Source organism: Haemaphysalis longicornis, unplaced genomic scaffold (assembly GCF_048455015.1).
Source record: "Haemaphysalis longicornis isolate Haplotype H1 unplaced genomic scaffold, Haemaphysalis longicornis Haplotype H1 scaffold_5, whole genome shotgun sequence".
NCBI lineage: Eukaryota > Metazoa > Arthropoda > Arachnida > Ixodida > Ixodidae > Haemaphysalis > Haemaphysalis longicornis.
In genome coordinates this window covers 203,812,540-203,835,940 of record NW_027526385.1, presented here as the reverse complement: position 1 = coordinate 203,835,940, position 23,401 = coordinate 203,812,540, and the positions used below count along the sequence as shown (strand labels likewise).

The 23,401-nt window shown below is 48.7% G+C and overlaps 1 pseudogene; it reads right to left on the bottom strand.

Annotated features, from left to right (window-relative positions):
• Positions 1–249: 249 nt before the first annotated feature.
• LOC144140080 (RILP-like protein 1) overlaps positions 250–23,401 on the bottom strand; it is a 37,706-nt pseudogene continuing 14,554 nt past the window's right edge.

Here is a 23,401-nt window from a genome sequence, read left to right as displayed (position 1 = left end):
AAGCGCCCAGTGTGCCGCTGGTGTTTTGGCCAGTGGACACCCGCTGGTCATGGAATGTGTCATAGAAAAGCACTGCTCAGCAGCGCGAGGAGAAGAGCTTCACGGTGTCACAGCAGGAGTCCGCAGGGAAAAATGAAGGGAAGGCTTTGACAAATTCGAAGAAGAGTGCAATGTCAATGAGCCACTCCGGTGGCGGGCATTGGGCGAGCAGTCCATTCAGAAGGCTCCCCGCCAGGCCACTCGGCGGCGTCATCCAGGCTTTACGCGGGGCCACAGGGGGCTGGGAAATCTGAGACGTTCGGGCAAGATCTCTGAGCGGGGATCCTCCTCTGGCATGTGCAGGTTGTGCATCACGTACTGGAACAATTTGCGGATGTCCGAGGACCTTCCGAGAGAAACACGCTTCTCCTCAGGCTGCTGGTTGATGGGTCCCTAGACGGGCAGGTCTTCATCCTTCATTGGTGTTGGCAGATCAGCCGGCCTGGTCAGAAGCGAGGTTGCCTCATCAGCCTGCTTTGGTCTGTACAGTGCCAGCTCATCTTCGAGATCACTAACGCGTGCCTTGAGTTCGTTCTTCTCGAACAGGATGTGTTTCAGCTCGTCCAACGTGAAGCGCGACCAGTTGGGGTCATCCAGGACGATCACCAACTTCCCCTAATATCCGCACAGGAGGCGTCCTCAGCGTGCAGCAGCAGGTCATCGTGGTCCCGTATGGTAGTGCCCAGCCGCTCCTGCTGTGCCTGTAGCTGACCCTGCTGGTAGTGTAGCAGAGCCTGCACGTCTCCCCACTCGTCGCACAGCTGCCGCATCTGCTGCTGCAGCCGCCGATTCCGGCGCCCGTGCTCCTGGCTTGCCTTCTGGCTCGCTTCCAGCTGCTGCTACAGCGACTTGATGTCAGCAGCACTGGTGGCCATCTCCCTCTTGCATTGGCTGAGCTTGGCGGACTGCTTGTAAAAGGCATCCCGGAGTCGCTGAAGCACAACGATGTCATCGTCCAGCTCCACGCTGCATGGTTGGCCATGGTGGGAACGGTGACTCTCTTTCGCCTTGAGCGAGCTGCTCAGTTTGGAGTTTTCCTCCTGCAGCCGAGCGACAACGCTGCTCAGTTCCTTCATCTGCCACCAGACGTCCTCGTACTGCTCCATCTCGTTTTCAAGCCAGTTTCTCGACGCGTCCTCCTCCAAAACGTAATGTTCTTCGTCTGTTAATTGTGGTTCATCTTTCAATCCGAGGTGTTCAATTTCCCCAAATGTCTTAAGCTGATGTGAGATTTCTTCAGTAGACACCTAGAAAATCTGAACCTCTTCCACTCTGCCGCTGTTGGTAACGCTCTCGCTGTTCCCGTGTAAAGTCCATCCGACTGCAGTGTTCACAGCAGTCAGCGATTAGTTCAGACGCTTGATATCTCCAGTGAAGAATGTCCAGTAAAAGTCGTCGCGAATTAGTATGTTAATGCCTGGGTGAGGCTGGGTGTTGAAGACGGCAACGTCATCGAAGGAAAGTTGATCACTTTTCGTGTGTTGGAAAGACTGCTGCTCCGTTAGAGGGGAGAGGTCGTTACATATTTCTGATACTTCCAGTGCCTAGATCTGCAAGGCTCGGTTGTCGTACTGACTGTACAGCGTGACTCTCACCTTTCGATACTGTTCTCTTTGAAACAAAGAATTTCCGAACCCCGAACAGTTGTTCAACAGTTCGTGTCCGATCGATTCATTCTGCAGACTTCATGCGAGAGATTGTGTAATAAAGCTGCGCTGGCTGCCTCCATCAAAGAGGATTCTTACAAAACGTTTAGTTCTTGTGCCCTTGGCCAAAACAAGCGCTGTCTGCAGAAGAACTGTTCGTTCTATCTGGTCAGTCACCGAGCTGGAAACGATGGTTGCCTTATGTGGTAGTGCACGCTTCCCGTTGGTGTGCACATCGATGATATGTGGCGTCCCCCGCAGTTTACACACTCCAATCTTCGCGCCATCCTGTAGTCTTTGGCGCGATGAAACGGTGTCGCGCAGCGGAAGCAGCGACCCAGTTTTTGTAATTTGGCCCTTTTGTCACCAATCGTCGTACGAGCTGTACAGGCCTCCGTCGTATGACCTGGAGTGTCGCAAAGAAGGCAGGTACCTGTGTTCTGATGAACCACCCGCATAGACACCCAACCTTGAAAGGTGTCGCTGTTCAGACTTCGCTGTGTTGACTTATACGAAGGGCGCTTGTCACTTGAAATATACATCTCTGCAGATTCACGGCTTCGTACTTCGATATTCAAGATGTTGAGCAGCGACGACAAATCATCTTGCCGGTTTCCTTGCCTTTGCGTGGATGCCTCCTTGAGAAGTGCTGGTGGTACTTTAGTACAAGCTCTTTTGGCAGGGCGCGGAGTAATGCTGACTTCAGTAGGACACCGTGGCCATCAATGACAACTCCGAGGTTCTTTAAAGAGCCCAAATGAGCTTGCAAATCCTCATTCAATCTATGGAGGCCCCCTAAATCATCTTAGGACTCAAATCTTTTATATATAGTAGCTTGCTCATGAGGTCGTTTATTATTAGCCCCGTATGGTCGAATCGTTGCTTTAAAAGGTCAATTGCCGTTCCGTAGCTTTAATTTGTTGTTGGTAACCCGCTGATGACATTTTCGGCTTTTCCTTAAGGTGGCTGCGCAAATACTTCAAATTATGTACGTTTGCAATCGAATCATTGCCGTGAATGGTAGACTCAAATTGGTCCCAAAAGGCAGACCACACCGCAATGTCTCCTTGAAATTTGGTGAGCTCTAGTTTGGGAAGTCTGACCTGAGCTCGACCGTGTGCCATCGCACGAATTGCGTGAGGGGCACTTCACGATTGCGCCTGCGCTGCTTGCGCTGTGGAGGTAGCTTGCGCTGTGGACGAAAGAAGGCGTTCTGCACGAAGCTTGGTGAGGGCAATAGACTCTTGACAACGGGTTACTGAGGTCAACTCTTCTTGTAAATCGCCATGCTCAACAAGCCGTTCAATTTCTTCATCTACCGCGGTGAGTGGTCCTTCTTTATTCTTTAAAAGTACAAGTTTATCATTCAGTTCACCGGCAGAGATGGGTGTCTCGTCCATCAAGGTGTTGAGTTCGTTGATCACCCTCGTTGTGGCTGCGCAATGATGCGCCCGTTTCTGTCTCAACCGATCCACAGCGTTGCTGTGACCAGGTTAGCTGGTCTGGATCGCGAACGGCTGGTCTGCGCTGGCCCTGGTTCTCTTTAGTAGGCTCGCTGTTCGATGGGGTCTTCAACGGTAGGATTTCACATCCTGGTCGCACCACCGAATCTGTTGAAAACCGAGGAGCGGGTGATGTAGAGGGAGGACCACTTTATTGTGCCACTGGCCAGAATCATTCCAAAAACCTAATGATGATGGCACGCGCCACCTCGTTCCCCCCATACCCGCAGTTCATGCCAGGTTCGTCGTCCTCTTCTTGTCCCCGTCGCTTTAAATAAGTAACAGGGGGAGTTACTCTGGGATTGGGCTTTTTAGGCCTTTCTGTAGGCTTGGAAGCCGGTGGCTGCTCCTTCCGCTGGATTGCAGGCATGAACGACCAGACATCCATCTCCTCATCAGATGTCCGAGGGGTGCCTGAAGGACCGGGCCCCCCGGACATGGCCCCTTTTCGGGAGCCCTTCGTTGGAGCCGCCACTGCTAAGGTCGTCCGGGGCACTAGAGGTAGCACGGTCGGTGCAGTGGTGGTGGAAGCCGGTGCGGGGCCCGTGGTGTCCATCCCCTCGGCACCCTCCAACGCACTGGAGGACGGGGAGCCAGGGCGGAAGCCGCAACGGTCCCGACGGAAGAGGTTGGAACCACAACCGCTGCTGCCTCAGCAAGCGGCGTGGTTACAGGTTCGGCTGCCTGAGGCCACCCAAGGGGGGTTGGGGGCGGGACCATGTCCGACTCGCAATACTGGGTACCCGCCGTAACCAGACGCCACTCCCCCGCCACCCCTGTGAGCTGGGTCGGGATACCTCCCCAGAGGGAAAGAGGCGAACCTCTTTCTCACCTCTGAAAAGGTGATGTTCTCAGTGACACTTATATTTATGATTTGTTTTTCCTACTTAATTTTCTCACAAGTGATTGACCACGCTGCGTGGGGCCCCTGGCAGTTGGCACATGTGAAACTCCGGGTGTTGCAGTTTTCGAACGGGTGGTCATTTTGGCCGCATTTTGCACAGGTAAGGCGGCCGCGGCAGGAGTTGGCGCCATGCCCAAACCATTGGCACTTAAAACACTGCCGCGGGTTAGGCATGTAAGTCCAGACCGGACATCCCATAAATCCTGCATTGATGTATTCTGGATGGCTCGACCTGTCAAAAGTCAAGATAAGATGCTTTGTAGGTATTTGTTTGTCATCTCTACGTATGTTTATCCGCCTGACCCCTGTTACACCCTGACCTCGAAGGCCCACCAGCAGGTCGGCCTAAGTTTCGTTCAGTAGATCGGGATCGGAGATCACGCTCTGGGTGCAGTTTAAGCTGCGGTCGGGCATGACCCTGATGTGAAGACCACCAATTAGGGTCTGTCTCAATAGTTTTTCTGCCTGCTGCTGCGTGGTGACTTCGACCAGCAATTGCCCAGTTTTTTTTCTTGGCTTTGTACGCCTCACCAATTATACTTGTCAGGAACTTCGATACCAAGAAGACAGACAATAACGCCACAGATCTTTCTGTGTCAGTTGACTCAATTACAACAAAACGGGAATAGTTGTTTACGGTTGTTGGAAAGACAGTTGTTGAAAGAGGTGGAAATAAAACTTTGGTGCCGCCCTTTTCGGAGGCCGATTACGTTTAGAGGGTGGTTTTGAAAGTGCCATATACCATAGTATGAAGGCAGGGAGACGGGGATACTTTCTGCTTTGACCTTACCCTGGTAGTCAAAGAGGTCCCGGAGCTCCCTGTATGGTAGACAGGCCGTGAGCCCATCGGCCCAAGCTTGACCAAGGCGCCCCTTTAAACACTTCGCCACGGTTGGACCCGGCCTATGTATGGGAGCTCGGGGACCGCGGTGTCGCTGCTCACCGTCACCATGAATACTCAAGGTGCCTCGTGCGGGGTGGCAATCTTTATAGCAGCCTCTGTCTGCTGGTTATGCCGTGTTTGCCTTTTTTCTGGCGTTATAAGAGAAGAATGTTAGGCACATTAACAAAAAACCGCTTTTCGAAATCTGCTTAGTAAAATTCAATTTTACTTTTGAAGACGAACCGAGACATGGAAAGCATGAGGGGGACAAAGGAATGCGGTGCGCATCTTATAATACGCTCAGTGAATAGTTTACACTGAGGAGGGCCGAGCAGATTTACCAATGAGCAGATATGCGTGCAGCCGAAACGTTGATTTCTGCTCCAGCAATACAAAAATACAAAAAACCTATTTTATCAGAATAGCGGGTTGTGGTGCCAGCACCTCAAAAACTCTTTCGCAGCATAGCCCCAAGGCACCCGTGCTTTTGTTGTTGTTTCGGCTACAGTGAGTAACGATATCGCGGGTGGTTTGCGTTGGTGTGCAGTTTCAGCACCTCTTTTGGTAAACATGATCGACGCCCCCTCATTTGCACAGCTTGTTTTTTTCGTCATATGTTTACGCGTTTTGGGGGTTTACCGAGGGCCGTTGGCAATTGACGACTTCATGGTACTCGGCCAATTGTCTGTCTTTATGTGATTTATAAATTGTCTTCATCTACCACAACACTTTGCCTGTAGATACTAAGGAGTTCAGTTGGCCATCCTGTGGCCAGGGGGATCAGTTACAGATGGGGCTTGAGCGGATGAGTTGACAAATGTATTGCCGAAAACAATAAGTAACTGTTTTTGTGGAGCAGTAAAATTCTTTATCGCATATTATTCTAGTCCGATTATGTTAAATGCCTGAGCGATTAATCGGCGCTTTTCGTTTGCATTGCAAGTGACACCAATCGAGGAAGTGTGTAATACCGAATGAAACAGAAATATGGGAGTATGATAGCTCTGCTGCGGACAGTATAAAGAAAATAGGCTGCATTCGCGAAATAGGCTCGGCAGTTAATACAGAAAGGCTACATGGAGTATATAGAAACATAGCGGCGAGAATTAGGTCGTAGCGTTCCTTTTGGAGACCACCTACGGCACGGCGAGGGAATGATGAGAGGGGTGCGCAGGCGGTAGTACAAACAGAGTTCAAAGTAGACTTCTGTCGTCTTGCGGACTGGAAAAGCCGCCCGCCGTTTCTCGAAGATCTTGGGCCGGTTCTTTACGATTCCCGGAAAAAAATATCATGTTCTAAAAAAAGAGAGAGTAAGCACTTTTTTCTGAAAGCTGTGGGAGGTTTAATAAGTGCGTTAAAGAAAACGAGGAAGGTAGGCCACTTTATTCCGGTATGCCACGTGCTATGGCTACTGAGTACGCTTGTTCGACCAGTGCAGACCGGTCCTTGAGCTTGCCACTGCGCAGACCGCTCTCCCATTGCTCGTAGAGGGAATGTACGCGGTGAGTAGTTCGTAGTGCTCTGCAAGGCGTTACGAAGTGGAGAGCTGTAATGGCGATTTGTAGTGCGTGCCCTTTAGTGAGTGGGTGCTCGTATTTACGTAGTCTAGATGTTAGTGGGTATAGAAAGTGTTGGCCTATAGGCGGCGCCTGATTCGTGTGTTCTCGATGGGAAGGGAGGGGTGAGCTAGAGCATACAGGCGGCAGGACTAACTTTAGTGGGGGAGTATTTAGGCGTCTTTGGGGACTAAATGTGGCTGTGATGGGGTGTCTGGTGGTGGTGTTCATCCCCTCCGCGAATGACCCGTAGGTTAAGGAGCGCGCAGTGGCCTCCGCTATCTATGTCCCGTCAAAAGAATAATGCTCGTGGATTTATACTATGCGGCTGTGTGGTAGTATAGGTCGTTGGAGAGGCATGTAAAGGGAGAGGTTGTTGATACGATCCATGGAGTCGGAACGCCAGACGAATTGGGAAGCAGTCAGAGTGACGATGTGCGTATCAGGTGTATGTGCAATGGGGAGTGCCATGGCCGTTTTCTCAGTTGTGCCAAAATATGTGGGGCATAAGGTAGAAACAGTGTTGGTTTTGCTTGTTGAATGTATTATTGTGATGGCGTAGGCAGGTTGTGGAATGTATGGTGCTTCATCTGTGTGGTTGGCGATGAGGTCAGAAGTAGTAGCCGTGTCAGGCGTAAGCGGTGTCCCATGTTGTAGATGGGGTGCACGTGCTTTTGAATTGGGAGTACTTGAATGACAGCGCGTGTTTGGGGTCGGGGTGCAGAAGGCTTGGATAGTGGGGCTGGAGGGGCAGCCTAGGACGTTTAAGAGGTTGCAGCCAGTGCAGGGTGCTTGTAGCTGCTGGCATTTACTTGTAAGCTGTGCCTCAGCAAACTCTGGTATGGTGTTTTGGACGCCCAGCCGGAAGGGGCGCAACGTCGGAGTGAAGTTGGGAAGCCCAAGGGCTGCCTTATACTACTTTCGTATTTCTGTGCATAGCTTGGTTATTTCCAGGACTTTAGACCAAGCTATAGGGCGCTACACACCATGCGACTCATTATCATGCATTGCACTATCCAGGAGGTGTACACCTCACGATGTTTGTGTCGAAAGGAGCCTACTTTTTGGATAAGGTGAATCAGTTGAGATACCGTTGTCCTGATCTCGGTAGTAAAGACTGCCCCCAGCGAGGTAATGGTGTTGCGCGCCGAAGATGCGTAGTGTCCAGACCATTGCTGTAGGCCGGGCATCGATGGTAACTGTGAGGTCAGAGATGGCCTGTGGCCGGCACACGCTAGTTTTGTTGCATACTATTAGAATAGTGAATTTGGTGACTAGCCGCAGAGCTCACAGTTTCGTTAGTGCGCAACAGCGTGTCTGGGCTCTTGCACTCGCTGTTACCGGTAGCCACGAGAGCCTTCCAGAGAATAATACGACCTGCATAAAATGTTAACTACGTCTAGTATGGAGGATATCAGTGGTGGAAGACCTGCTGGAGCAATATTCAGATGTTCATTGCGGGGAGAGATTGGCGTTACGGTAAGGATGCATTATGTGGTTGGGAATTGGGGGAGGAAAGAATCTAAATAAAGAGAAGGCACATTCAATGGCGCTGACCTTGAGGGATGTAGTCTCCGTGGGATGATGAGGTCCGCTAGGGTGGATTTCATGTTTGGGATGGTAACGATTGAAGGAGAGTATCTTTAAGAATTGAGGGCGTTGACGTTGTGGCATTAACTCGCCCCAGCACACAGAAAATTTGTCAACGCTCCCTTGAAAACCCTACTTAATTATTCGTAATAAAAACAAATGCTTTGTTATATGTATTGTCCTGTATTGTTAGTAAATACCACTTTTATATCAAAAAATAGGGGTTGGGGAGAAAGCACGTAGCTCTCGTTTAGTAATAAATAGAGCACTTGCCTGTTCTGAAAGCGCATTCGACACAAAAGGAAGTTCCACGGTAACTAATGGGCAATATACCAGAAAAAGGGAGAAAACAAAAATAATTGTTTTCATTACGTGAATAACATTTATCAGTTCCATGAGTTACGATAAGACCACCCCAGCAACAGACACTTCTGAACATAATACGCCGACGCCGGCTGTTTTATTAACGTACAATTTATCAGTATTGGCCAAGTTGGCATATCATATTCTCAAATTTTAGCTTGAATGGTAAACTGTGAATAACGCAAACAGGGACACAATTCTGACTATCAATTGTATTATTAGCGATAAAAAGCGCCCCAATACAAGGAACTTGCACAACGCTGACAGCGTTGTGCCTGTGTTTCCTTTAGATATCGGCCCTATTGTATTCTACAATCAAGATTAAATTTGCATTCGTAACCTATATTTATTGCGACCCCTTTCTCTATCAAGGGCAGGACTCTATAGAAGCTCTATAGAAGCATATGTATTAAAAATGTGAGCAGTTCCACTCAATGTGACGGCTGTCGGAGGGGCGGGGCAGTAATTCGCCCTAGGTTCTCTGGCACCGTCTTTTGCTTTGCTATCAATCTCACGGCCTTCCCATGTCGGCCTTAGTCCGGGTTTATTGAATTGACAGATGTTTTGTATGGAACTCAATGTTTGTCATTTCGCAGCGCTCCTGCACGCTGAATTAAAACATCGCATTTTGTTGCTATTATGTTTTATGGATTGTTCACACTTAAACAGCACCATCTGGAGCATTGTTTATGTGCTTTCTTTTACACGGTACGTGCTGGAGCGTTCGTGCGCAATTTTGGACGCTTCATTTTTATCGGCTGCGAACTGTTTTCGCATACAGTATTAAAACCAAAAAATGAGCACTTCACCTAAATGGGCGAGGATGCGCCGGCTACTTACATTTATTTTGCTTCAAATGCACCAGCAGTTTTGTTTCTGCTCAATAATATGGTCATGCTTAAAAAGTGCTGGCAGTTACAGCAGTTTCGAAGAGTATGGCTACATGAACCACTTGATCAAGCATTCTCCTCACTTTTTGGCGAAGAATCTGAATATACAACGTTTGGCCGTAAGGTAGAATCGGGGCCGGAGCGGGTCACTTCGCGCGGCCCTCAGTTCTGCCGGGGTCGATCACCGTCATCTCAGCATCGTTCTTCACGTTCATATTCGGGTATTCGTCACCGACATTGTCCGCCGAACGCCTTCTAAGAGGCAGGTAATCGATGTGAATGATTGTCAAGGAAAAGTGCGAAAATCTGTGTAAACAACTGCTTCCATCGTCTCTACTTCCCAAATGTACGGGGGGCAGCAAAGTAAGAAGTTCCGCATCAATGTCTGCGAACATTGGCGTGCTCACATAACCATCAACAGAGAGCGCATCCCAATTGTTCCAGATGGCCCACAAGCCACATAGGTAATGGGTCTTCCTTCTACCTTTGCACGACCTAAGTGAAGTGTTGCCGCAAGTACCAAGTCAATACGGAAAGGGCCTAGATATCAGCAGAGGCACCACTCATTCGTGGCTATTCGTGCACTCGGGCACACACTTTCTCAATATGAAAATTAGTGAACGCAACCACTGGCTGAATTTCATCAAAGTCTGGGCCATAGACAAACGCGACAATGGTCGAATGCAGCAGATGTGCACGAGGTGCGGCTCCGCGGGCCACGTGGGCGCACCGCGTAATGCTAGGTATTGCTCTTGCTATTGGTTGTACAGGACTGTTGGAGGAGTCTACGTTCTGCAGCGCCTACACCTTGGCAGCAATCTTGCGATGGTGTCCTGAGGTTTATGGCATTCGTACTCTGAGGCAGCTCGGCAAGCGTTCCATCAGGTGCCGACCGCATCCGACACACTCACCATGTTTACTGTTCATTGTCGATGATGGTCTAACATCGATAGCGACGCGGTAGGCCCCCCAACAGAGCCTGACCGTTATTCAGAGGAAGAGAAAAGCGCTCCACTACATCCCGGTTCCCCTCCCCCATTATCTTCGGCTTCACCTGAATAAGTATGACGAAAACTCGATTGCCCTTTCCAACGCGCCTGAGGACTAGGGCGACAAAGCGGAATGCTTCGGAGGACCCCCTTACTGTCACTCGCTTCTTTCAAAAACAAAGGCGTGTATTGTTGAGAAACCCCACCGACACGGACCAAAACGTCATCATAAGGTGCAAATGAGAGGCAGCTCTCTCCTTCCCTGTGCTTCGCAAATAACCGTGCCGTCTGTACAATTATTGGCTTCTAGTGCTCGTCTCTTCTTTCAAGAAAAGAGAAACCGCTTGAACAAGTCCAGATGCCTTTCCGGAAATCGTTTCAGAGCGTTTTGACACACAGCATGACAACAACGCAGAACGAATTGGCTCTTTGCGCCAAGAGGCAAAGCGGGGGTATGTCTCTACAAGAGAATCTGCAATCCAGTGTACCCTAGGATTCTTGTTTGCGGTTTTTTCTTACCACAGGCCAAGTTCATCGAAACCGATTCTGCCCTATCTTTGTGTGCATTGTGCCTGTTTACTACTAGCTCCGACGAACCTGTCTGGAGTATGTTTTCGCTCTTATTCTTTCTTTCCTAATTACTTAGCTTTTAACAACAACCTACTCATGTAAAGGTAACATTTCAACTGTTTCGTTCTATTGTAAAGAAGAGAAATGTTTGATGTTTTCATGAAAAATGTTTTGCGGAGTACTTTCTCTGGAGGAAACTAATTTCTGTTCACTGCGGAGATGTCCACTAATTTACAAGGGTTTAGATTGCAGAGTGTTTCTTCTTATCCTCTACAGTGCGATGCACGGACGTTGGTCGTGGCGTGTTTAGTCACCTCTTTCTATGGGTGCATACGTGTAGTACGATGGGATTATTCATATTGCCTCCTTAGACTCCGCCTTTATCCAGGTAAGCCTAATAATTGCATACTCTTGGCAGTGCGCTGCGTAACAGATCACACATTATTTTTGATACCTTCCGATTTTGATGGACCGCTTCACGTAATTTTATGGTGTTGTTTAACAATATACTTGAGATGCGATGTACGTACAGGTATCTGGGAAAGGGAAATCCAGCTGCTCTGCTGGGAGCTGATATGTTTTGTGTAGCAAACCTCACTGAAGTACGTGCATTTGTTGACACATAACACAATGTATGTGTGGACTTGGCACCGTGGCATATCGTCCAGCCAACTTGATCGTGTGTTGGAGTCACACGGCCGTGATGCAGGCTTGCAGCCTGCTGACGTGCAAGCCTTGACGGGGTGTAAGACTCACGTGTGTGATCACCAGCCAGTTTGTTTTTATTTGCGAACGTTTGCCCTGCCACATAAAACGGTGAGGTCCAGTGTGTCTAAGTGTACGTAAACAGGAAGTTCTCACTCAGAAAGCCTAAAAGGCTGCGGTGATACGGCCGGAACAGCCAGCGTGTGTAGTTGGGCGGCCGGCCTGGGTTGAGTCCCACACTATTTAGTATTTGCTGTGGGGAACTTTGGGGGCTACGGCAAGTCCACTGGAGATGGTAAATATCTGTGGTGTTTCCTGACCTGGTGCAAAATGAACATGTCCGGGCAAATGGAGCATGTCGACGCGCGGGCCAGGTGTGGGTGACAGCTGGTGTAGGAGCAGCCTCGACACGAATCCTTCGTAGCGCCAACTCCTCACGGCGGGTGAGGCCACCAGAGAGGTTTGATCCACAGTTTATAATCGGTGCGCGTGTGGAGCGCCTAAGGTCTTTTTTGTTGGTGACCAACTTTTACCCTTCGTCGATTAGAAATAAGGACACTGGATGCATCGTGGGAGGTATACGAGTCGCCGCATCCGCCTGTTGCGGTCCAGGAGTCAAAGTCCTCTAGGCTCAAGTAATCTTCACTCTGAAGCTAAGGGTCGCAGCCTTCGCGTGAATGGTTTGGGACATGGGCACTTGATGAAGTACCTTGTGGAGTTCTGGAACTGCTGTCATTGAATTGTTAGAGATGTTGACAGGTTGTGATTGCTCTGGCATCAGCATTTTTATAGTTGTCAAGGCATCGAAAATCACTTTGAGCTCACCAAGCGTTGACGGGGGCCTCTGAGGGGCGTAGTAATGGCAGATTTAAGAAACCTGCAAGGCTGGGTGTACGACGCTGTGGCAATAATTCGCACTGAAATCCTGGGGTCGTCGTAAAACGTATCTTGGTGAGCATTGGATGAGAGTTGCGGCGCAATATGGCTTCACCGACCTATAGGCTTGCAGTCAGTGATATTATTCGTGTCCAAGTAGGGGGTTCTAGAGAGGGATCTGGCAGCATGTTAGTTTGGAGTTCGATATACCACCTTAAAGCAGCCACAGATGTATACTGCTGTGCTTTATTAGATGGCGCCTGTCGTCGCTGGTAATGCAACTCTTCTATCGTGTTAAGGCCAGCTTTTTCCTGTAGTGTAGAGATGGGTGTTAAGCGAGCAATTCAAGTATTATCCCTTATGGCTTCTCTATTGACTCTTCAGCTCCAAGGCTCTTCATTCGCACCGAAATAGCTTTGGAAATTTCTTGATCGCCTTCTTAACAGAAGGCTAATGCGGGTGAAGTCGTTCAACGTGTAGCGCGTGCTTACGAGTTGTTACGAAAGTCAGTAGTGGGATTCGCTTTGAAGCAATGTACTTGCAATGCCGTCTAAACGGCCATGACCTCTGCCGTACGTTTCATAGGAACTTGAGAACACTTAGGCGAAAATTCGCATTGCCCTTCAAGATATACCGCAAGCTATTGTAATATGCACTAGGCTACAAGAACTGCTTGGCTGGTAGCAGTGTCTGAATTGTGCATCTTAACATTTGAATACAATTTGCGATGCCATCGAACCAATGTAGAAACAGTGATAGTATGGGCACTGCGAATAATGCCCTGTTTTATCATACTGGAGAATCTGGATTTTTATCTTACCATCCTCTATACAGGTTGATGTGGGCACAATATTTTGACTCTTGTACATTACTGCTTTTACCTACAGGAGGAACTTAATTTACACCTGGCCCCCCTCCATCCAGGCCTGTAAGAGCATCCAATATATTACGCCTTTTGATTATTGCTGCTTTATTCCAGGGAAGTATCTGGATTTGTTTCTTAACTCACTAGGTCCAGGCCGGTAAATGAGCCTATAATTCTGTTTTTGTAGATTACTGCTTTATCCTAACGGAATAACTGGATATCGACCCGATCTTATCCGCCCAGGCCAGTAACAGCACCCTATATCCCAACTTTTGGAGATTTCTTGAGTGGGAAGGCATAGTCTGCTTCCAGTTTAATTGAACACTACATCTTCTCTCAGCCCTTACCTTCTCAGCCCTCTCCTTGTGGTCTCAGCCCTTTCCAGACGTGCCCACAGGGTGGTATCATACTTTTACTGTTCCATCGACTATTACTGAAGTGAAGCACGTTCTTTAGAGCATAAATGCGGGTCGCATGTGAACCTGATGGTCTGCCTAGAGAATTATACCTGGCTAATTTCGAATTATTTCAGACGCACCGAACAAATATCTTATCTCACTGCTTTTAAGACAATAAATTTCTGCAGCCTTTCTAAATAGGACACATTGTCTTAGTTCTTGTGAAATATTTTGCATCCCGTAAAACTCACAACCGGTGAGCTATCACTTTGGCTTAGAAAGACTAGCTGGTTCTAGCTCGGTGCGCAGTCTAACGCGTGTGAGCATCTATAGGGTCATTTTTCTCTTGCCCCTGGCCAGTTCCGTTCGTGGGCGCAAACAACATATCCCGTCATATGTCAAACGTAGCGTCGTTGACTCTACATCACTACGTGAAGCTGCAATTATAGTAATATACAAAGAAGAAGTATTTTATTACTTCGAAATAAGTACCCATTTGGCACCCCTAAATTTTCAAATTCCGGGATCGTTTGTATCTGCTTCATAACAGGTACACCGGTAACGGGCCGATGTCTTTGTACATGTGGTAGAAAGCGCATAATTTTTCCTAACCCGTGCCGAGAGTTACAACTGCTCGTTATCGCCTGTTCGGTTTGTTCTGGCCTTGGAGCCTGTTTATGTTGTAGTGAAGTACCCTAATCTGAAAGGCCTTCCTTTCCTAGGCAGTGAAACGGTCAAAGCCGCTGCTTATGCTAATCACGTAACACCATATTGCCGCGAACAATGCATTCAGATTGTTTATTTATTTCCTCTTTTTACCGCCCGGCTGCACCGGTATGTGCGCCAAGGGAAGCTCGTGTTTCACTCTTTCTTTATAATCCGCATGTGTTGTCACTACAGATGGGTAGAGCGTTCGGAACTAACGTGAACAGCCTACAATATTCTTCTTTGGTTTGGATGTACTCCTACGGTTCCAGAAACACTCGCGCCCAAAGAGAAATTCCCAAAAAGGTGACACTGCAGCATTCAATTCCTCGAAACTAGTCAGCGCAAGTCCCTTTGTTGACTTCTGTTTCACCGCCCATGTATTTGAGTTAGGGGAGCACAAGTTCGCTTCAATAAAATTGTATAGTCTGCAAGACAGCTGTGTCGTCTCTGGCTACGTGACATCTACTCGAGGTGCGAGGTACTCACCCTTCATGCCCTCTACCATGTCTGGAAGCCGCCAGGCCAGTACAACGAGAACCATCCGCCGACTGCAAGGATTGCCGCTTGAGTTCGACCAGCTGCCAGAAAGACCCAAGACAACGACCGCTGCAACCACAACCATTGTGCAAGAAACAACGTCGCGTGCTGAAGCAGGCCCGAGTAGCACCATCATGGCGAGGAGTCCCAGAAGTATACCCAGAAGAATGGTTGGAGAAACTGGAGCGCGTCGGGATCTTCAACATGTGGGACGACGAAAAAACGTTCCGCGATGTTTTCTTTTCTTTAGAAGATTCAGCTCGAACTTGGTTCTAGAACCATGAGAGGACTTTGACCAACTCGACTCAATTCGAGAGCGAGTTCTTTGGGACCTTTTCTACAGTGATGGGAAAAGACGCGCGGTGGTTCTGCTTGAAATTCGAATGGAGCACCACAACAAAGGGGTCATGATGTTCATCGAGGAGATTTAACGACTTTTTCACCATGCGTACCCATAAATGACGGAGGAAAAGAAACTAAGGTTTCTGATGCGAAGGAAAAAGCTAGAGCTCTTCGCGTGCCTTGTTCGCAACCCCCCTCCCCCAAGACCGTGTCAAAATTTGCGTCTAAGGCTGCCGGTATTGAGAAATTAAAACTCGGCAGTTCGACCGCCGAGTCTATGGGCGAGTTTTGGAGGCGAGCGGAGCCGCGGCTATTAGCTCCCACACACTACGTGACACCATCGGCGCAATAGTTAGGGACGAGTTTAGGAAACGTTTCCCAACGACACCGCAACCCCAAGTCGCCTCCCTGACCGACACGACCACAGAAGATCAATATCCCTGGGAACATCGACCCCGTCGGGAGCAACCCTTGAGCCGCAACCTATGGCCTATTCTGCAGCTATTCCTAGACCCCAGCCAGCTCCAATTCTGGGTCAGGAAGCCCCGTTGTACAGCCATCAACTGTCACCCGCCCGACCCCCTGTTAAGAACGAGGCGCCGAGGAAGACGGACGTATTGCGAACCACAGATAATCGTCCTATCTGTTACACCATAGGAGGCACACCATATATACCATAGCTGCCCCAACAAGAGGCTCAGTTTTCGAGGGTTGTACGTCGACGTTCTACACTCTCCATCCTGCAAGCGGTCAGCTGAGATTGAAGAAAACCTGTCCAGCACCAGCCAAACACCAGCCCGTTGTAACTGTTCGCCGTCGTGCTACGTGTGCCAGTCGCCGGACCGGCGTCGCAGTGCTGACTTTGCGCGTGGAATGTCCCCAAGCCTCCGCGGGGGAAACTAAAGGCAGCGACTTCTGGAGGTGATATTGTGCAACAGTGAAAAACGAAAACTCTTCAACGGCGCAGCAATTCACCGAAGCCTGTTACCCACGACATGCCCTCATCCTGACGACCCGACCTAACCCTGACGTGACTCCCCAACACGACGACAGCTACACGGCGTGACGCGCACTAGACATGACCTCGAGTGCCGTTGAGAAGACGACGACAACGACGACGCCCAGTACCCGACCGTCAAAGTGCAAAAAACTAGATACGACTCTATGACCAACCCAGAGCTCGAGGAAGGCGGCGTCCAACGCCAAAGTGTCCATCGACGGATTTGAGGTAGTCGCCCTCATAAACGCTGGACCCGACTACTCAGTTATGAGCGGATCATTCGTCTAAGCTGAAGAAAGTTACGACCATATGAGACGGTCCGCACATACTCACAGCAGGGGGCCATCTCGTAACACAAAGTGGAACGTGCACATCGCGTGTGACCATTGATAGCACCACGAACCCTGCTGCGTTCGTCATTTTGCGTGACTGCTCCCGCGACGTAATTTTCCGAGTGAACTTTTTGACGGTCAACGGCGGAATAATTGATCGGCAGACAGGTCTATAACTTCGTCGTCCATTATTATGCAGCCTAACGCCAAACATTATGCTGTTGTAAAGCTCGAGGACGATCATGTCCCCCTGGCACCCCTCACAAGCCTTATGATCACCGTGTACTGTGAAGATATTGCTCCTAACATCGACGCTATCGTGAAAAGTGATCAAAATTTATTCTCGGCGGCGGTGTCTAAATCGCAGAGCCATTGCACGCTTAAGGCAATGCATCTCCAATGTTTTGATCACTGAGTTCAGCGAGGAGTAGAGGATTTTAAGCAATGGCGCTGAACTTGTGTTTCTCGCAGAAACGCATGAAACAAGTCAAGTGATCTCGATCACCAATTTTTAACGCGTACGCTCAGATGCTTCCAATCTACGCAATCCTTTCGACGTGAACCCCGCGCTGCGGCAAGAAAACCGGAACGAAGTATTGCATTTGCTGTCCCTCTACAGCGAGGGGTATTCGCCGAACTCAAAATAATGCCAGGCACCCCTTCCGAAGCACCGAAGTATAACCGGAGATGGAGCCCGAGCTACCTGACAGTCACCGTACCACGTGTCTTCACAGGAACAGGAAGCCAACGGGAAGACGACATGCTCAGCGACGACATTATACAGCCTTCAAAAAGACCCTGAGTTGGGCCGGTCGTACTCGTGTAGAAAAAACATGGCACATTAAGGTTCTACGTTGACTACCGCCGACTGAACAGTATCACTAACAAGGACGTGTACCCCCTTGCACAAATCGACGAGCCCTCGAGCACCTCTGCCACGCAAAGTACTTGTATTCGCTGGATTTGCAAACAGGCTACTGGCAAATTGATGTAGACGAGGGAGACCAAGAGAAGACTGCATTCCTAAGAAGACTGCATAACACCGGACGGCCTATACGAGTTCAAGGTGATGCCGTTCGGGATGTGCACAGCACCAGCAACGTTCCAAAGAGTCATGGACACTGTGCTAGATGGTCTGAAGTGGCACACCTGCTACGCAAACCTCGACGACGTTTTGGTATTCGCCCGGACTTTTGACGATCACCTAGCAAGGTTGGAGTCCGTACTCGAGGCAATCCGGAACTCGGGGTAAACGCTGAAACCTGAAAAGTGCCGTTTTACGTACGAGGAACTCAAGTTTCAAGGCCATGCCGTCAACGCCGGGTGAGTTGTGCCTGACCCGGCGAAATGTTCCGGCATAGCGAACTTCCCAAGAGCGAAAGACAACAAAAATGTATGAAGATTTCTCGGACTGTGCGCTTACTACCGGCGCTTCATCGCAAAGTACGCATGCATTGCAGAGCCACTCACACACTCGACGAAAGATAGCACGCCTTTCCGCTGGAAAAGTGCCCAAGAGAAAGCATTTTTTGAGCTGCAACAAACACCTGCAAATCTCGCCTGTGCTGGTTCACCTCGATGAAAACGCCGAAACCTAAATACACGCGACCGCCACTGATGTAGGCTAGGGCGCCGTTGTCGTCCAAAAGCAAAGCGGTTGCGAAAAGAAAATCGCGTATGCCAGGGGAGGTCTGTCGTAGGAGGAGAAAAACTACTCTTCGTCCGAGAAAGAGTGCCTATCTATTATGTGGTCTCTTTCAAAATTTTGCACGTACGTGTAGGTAGACCTGTCATGGTTGTGACAGACCACCTTCCGGTCGCCAATTTGAAAGACCCCTTGTTGGCTCGCGAAGTGTAAAGTCCCTGTGGCCGTCTGGGCAATGGAGCTTGCCCGTACAAGAATCCGCTTTTACAATAGTCTGTAAATCTGGCGGGAAACCATCCGATGCCGACTGTCTGTCTCGTGCCCCCATCAATCCACCACCTCAAGAGTCCGATGCCGAAAGCGGGTTCTTCAGAGTCGTGACGGAGAGGGATATAGCCACCCAATCGCGGCGACGGCCAACTCCGTGACAGCAGGTGGGATGCGGGTCATCAGAAGATGCCATGCAGCGAGAACTGGCCTGGTGTGTCGCTAGTTCAGCCGTGCCCTGGGAAATGGCAGCACCGCTTCCCGCACTCCCAGGCTTGCACCCGGATAAGCGAAAATGTGTGCGTGGAGAGAAAGAATCAGGTCGTAGATTAGTCCTTTGTGACATAGGCAGAACTGCGCGGCCGGGCAGGTCATGTACCTTAGGTGGGACTGTTGTTGTCGAGCGTGGTTAGTGCCTCTCATTCGGGATCAATAACGGATGGCACGATTCGTGAACGCTACCGACCTTATGAGCTGCCATGCTTCCAGAGATACCAAATGAACAGCTGTTCTTCGCGCTGATGTATACTGTGTTCGCGAAAGGGTGAACCTCTCTGGGGCGCCGTGGATGCTGCGATATACATGGTTTATGCGCCGTTCGATAGGGTGGGGTTCTACCACGAATGGCAGGCTAGGTCACACCTCAGAATCAAGCATTTCCCACAACCTATCGCAGCCAGAGAAGGCGTAGCAAAAAAAGTACCACTGCGGTCATTTGCTAAAACGTCCCATCGAATGCCGCCCGTCTATTCCTGTGTTGTTAAAAAAACTAATTTTCATCGCCATTTTTCCCGCACTTTAGTTACGACCATATATACCAGAAGGACAATATTCCGGGCCAGCTTTTTTTGGCTCTTATTACCAATACTCTTTATCTCTTCCTTTTCGTTTTCTGTTGCTCAAGAAGAGGGTGGACAAGAAGATGGTTGTCAATTCAAAAAGCGACAATTTGTCGTTCATATTTCGCCTAAGACTGGTGTATGGCTCGTCATGTGGAAGTTTATATACGACGATGCCATGGTTTTCTTCAGTTTGAGGTCGCCGACAGGAGCTTGCAGTACTGTTAATCTGCTTTCTTCTGGGAAATGTTTTCGTGCAGCGTTAGCGCACTGAGTGGTTCTAGCTGCGAGATATTGTTCCGCATGGCCTTTACAACGCGTCAGATGTGCTATGAAGGTTTGCCAATATCCAAATTTGCGGAAAAGTCTTGCCATCGCTGCCTTTGTAACTTTTCCAAATGGCGTCTCACATGTCTCTGTGCCTTGCGAGCTTGTTGCAGGTCTTTTAAACTTCTGGTGTGTAGCGCTTTCGTACCACTACCAGCTGGCGCACCGACCTTAGACGTTTCATTTACAATAGCGAAACTGAACGCAGTAATTTCCGGCGTCAGAAAACGCTCTTCACCTGGTTATGACGAAATTACCTAAGACGCCATCTCCCACCAATCTCAGCAGTCCCGTGTACGTCTTTTACAATGTTTTATTAGAGCATGGCTACATGGCATTGTCACCTCTTGATGGAAACTGGTGAAAATCCCCGATGTCTTGAAACCATCAGAATCCCCGACAATCTTTATCTTCTTCCGACCGAGAGCCCTGCTCAGTTGCGTTGGGAAAATAATTAAAAAGATAATTTTTAACAGGGTCACTTGGTACATGGAAACCAAAACAACTTTATCCTCCTCAAATGAATAGATTTCGGCAAATAGTTCGGCTATTGACAACATCATTGCTCTGGTATCGTCGGTAGAATAACTACATTGTCGACATGTCCCTGTGTCAGTGTTTTAGACGTTAAATCAGCATTTGACTCAGTTTGTTACGATGGCATACCAGCATCCCTTATGGCACTTGGACTAGGTGGAGGAATATATGCATGGATTTCAAAGCTCTTCAAGGACGGCAGAAGTCACAACATCGCATCATGAAATAAAAAGAGTGCCTCAAGGTTCTGTATTAAGCCCTTTACTGTTTAACCTCATGCTCATCCACCCGAAGCATGTTCTCCACCGTGGCTTCAAATCACTCTCTATGCGGACGACATCGGTATTTGCAGTGCTTCAAAATCTCGGAGTGTAATGCAAGACAAACTTCAGAAGGTTCTTGCCCAAATATCTGCATACCTAGTGCTTTCAGGACTCTATCTTTCCCCAGAAAAAGCGTCGCCATGGCATTCACTCGCAAATGCATGAATAGATATCACTTATTCCGGGGTTGCCGACCTCTGCAAATAAGGACAGACGCACAGATGTATTTGTATTCTCTTAGACTGAAACCTCTCTTGGGACACTGAAGTGCAGAGGCTACGGAAGAGATTCTCAACATCATCGCAAATTCAGCATCAAAAGCATCGCAGCCACTGGGCCAGCAATTGCCGCTTCAAGGTTTTGCTGTTCGAGGCGTATTTGGATGGCGCGTTTCGCTATAGCCTTCCTACCCTACAGTAACTGACACCTTCAAGCCAAAGACAGCTAGAGGCGGCGAGGAATAACAGCCTCAGAAAAATCCTCGCACTTCCTAAAGGCTCGTCGTGTTCTGGGACAACTGGTAAAGCCGGTTGCCTCCCATTGGACGTGCTACGGCTCCAAGAAACGCTCCGCGTTCATTTGAGGATTACGCTACATTCAAAAACCCATTTCCTGTAGCGTATTGCTGTTCAGAATCCGAATGATAGCTTTGGACAAACAATAAAAGCTATTAATGCCTCAATTCCAACTCAAGTACCACCGAACATGCTACAGAACTTCCCGCCCAGGAATCTGACACCTATCCCGATAAAATCATTGATACCTGGAATTGATAAAAAAACATAAACCTCAAATTGACGTGCTGCAGATCACGCTTGCTCATATTAACATATTTTACTCTGCAACTGCTCACACTTAAACCGATGGATCGGCAACACCACAATCCAGCTCCTCGGGAATTTTTATTGTATCAAAGGAAAAACCATTGTCATATCGGCTTGAGCGACCGACTTCCCCTGCGTTGGCAGAGCTATATAGCATTAGAGAAGCACTTGGATGCACTATACGCCAGCCGCCGACATGTTGGACCCTTTTTTCTGATTCAAGCGCAGCACTTCAAAGTTTACAACGCGCTAGAACCATATGTCAGAATGTGGTTGCGGAACGGCTACCCCTCCACTTGAACACGTTGTTCCATTGGATTCGTCTGAATGCAGCACTCACAAATTCCTATCTTCGCCGGATTGGCCAGACTTCAAGCCCATATTGTGAAACATATGGTACTTGCCTTTTGCCTTTGCCGACTCAAGGAGCCGTTTACTACATACAATTGATTGCCTCCACCCTGGACCATTGACACTAAGATTGGTACTTGGACCATGTCCTTCTCCCTCCGCTCAGCGCAGAACCCTGCCCGCGCTGTTCGAATTTCTTAAGGAATTTGGTGTTTCAACGAGATTGTAGTCGTCCCTTAACTTCAGGAAACTTTTAAGCCAATGCCCCAAAGAAGAACCGTATTTTATTTTTTTCCTCACTACTACTCCCTTCTCATTTGCTACACCTATTACTTTTCCCTTTTTTTCCTCTCCTCGCACAGTAGCATGTCAGAGAACTGATGTCGGCAGACCTTTCGGCATTTACCTCTTTAATAAAGGGTTTCTCTCTCTTTTCTTCAGATCGAGAGAGGTAAGTATTCCTCAAAACATCTGCGACTAAGTTGTCATTGTGGTGGAAGAAAATCTACCGAGTATATATTGTAAGTTTTGGGATTACCCGTGGTGACGGTTGGACTTCGGTTTGAGGTTTGGTGAGCGCCGCTGCCATCCCCAACCAATGAAAGAATTACGCATTGAATTAAGTGGCAAAGCGATAGAGAAAAAACGGTGGAGAACATTTCTGATTCCCGCAGGTCCGAATAAATTGACGTCGTAGGAGCGTAGTGGGCGTGGACCACTGAACTCCATATTTGCGGAAGGAGAACAATTTTTTTGTTGTGCATATGCCGAAATTCAGTTGGCAAGATTTTATTCGCATCGTTGCAATGTCGACTGTTTAATCGGGGTCTTTGAAGAATGGAATTTTTCGTACCTGAGGAATTAAAACTTTGAACTCCAACGAATAAACCCAACAAAGAACCCGAGACATCCTTTGAAGCAGCTCGTCTTCTTCCTAATGACTGGGGTCACGTCGTAGCGGTGGTCACTCGCCTAGCTATGCAACGCATTCTGTACTTCTACAAAAGCGAGAGCCTCCAAAGGAAAATATCTATATATGCTGCTGTTCTATGAGTACGTACGACTCAAGCAGCACCATTTTTCTCATGTCGACCACCTTTACAGAGATCGAAGTCCACTGAAATTGCATTTGAAGCCTGCTGCTTCGCAGTATTGCACGATGGCCCTTCCGTCTACCGATGTATCCGGACGTAGTTCTTGTGCGGCATGAATTGTTACGTTAATTTCATGAGCAATAAAACAAGTATACGTATTCTTGTATACGACACAGAGCGTCCTGTCGCAAAACAAAACAATTAATCGAACTCTGCAAAAACATTTTCTTCATTAGCTTTCACAAATTCACACAACTTAGCTGCCGCGCTGCCCCAACCTTATCTTAACATCGTTGAGGATAGGCACCGCTAAGTGTACCAAAGGGCTGGTGATACGAAGGGAAAGGCGTTGCCAGAAGTTTTTAATTGCTTGTGGTAATATTGTGTTCTGCAATTTTTTCTCATGCGCCGCAATTTAGGTGTCCCTCCACCAAAGCAATATATTTCCGTAAGCAGCGTCGCCACTAGGGGCCTGAACTGTGGAGTCTCTCTATCACTA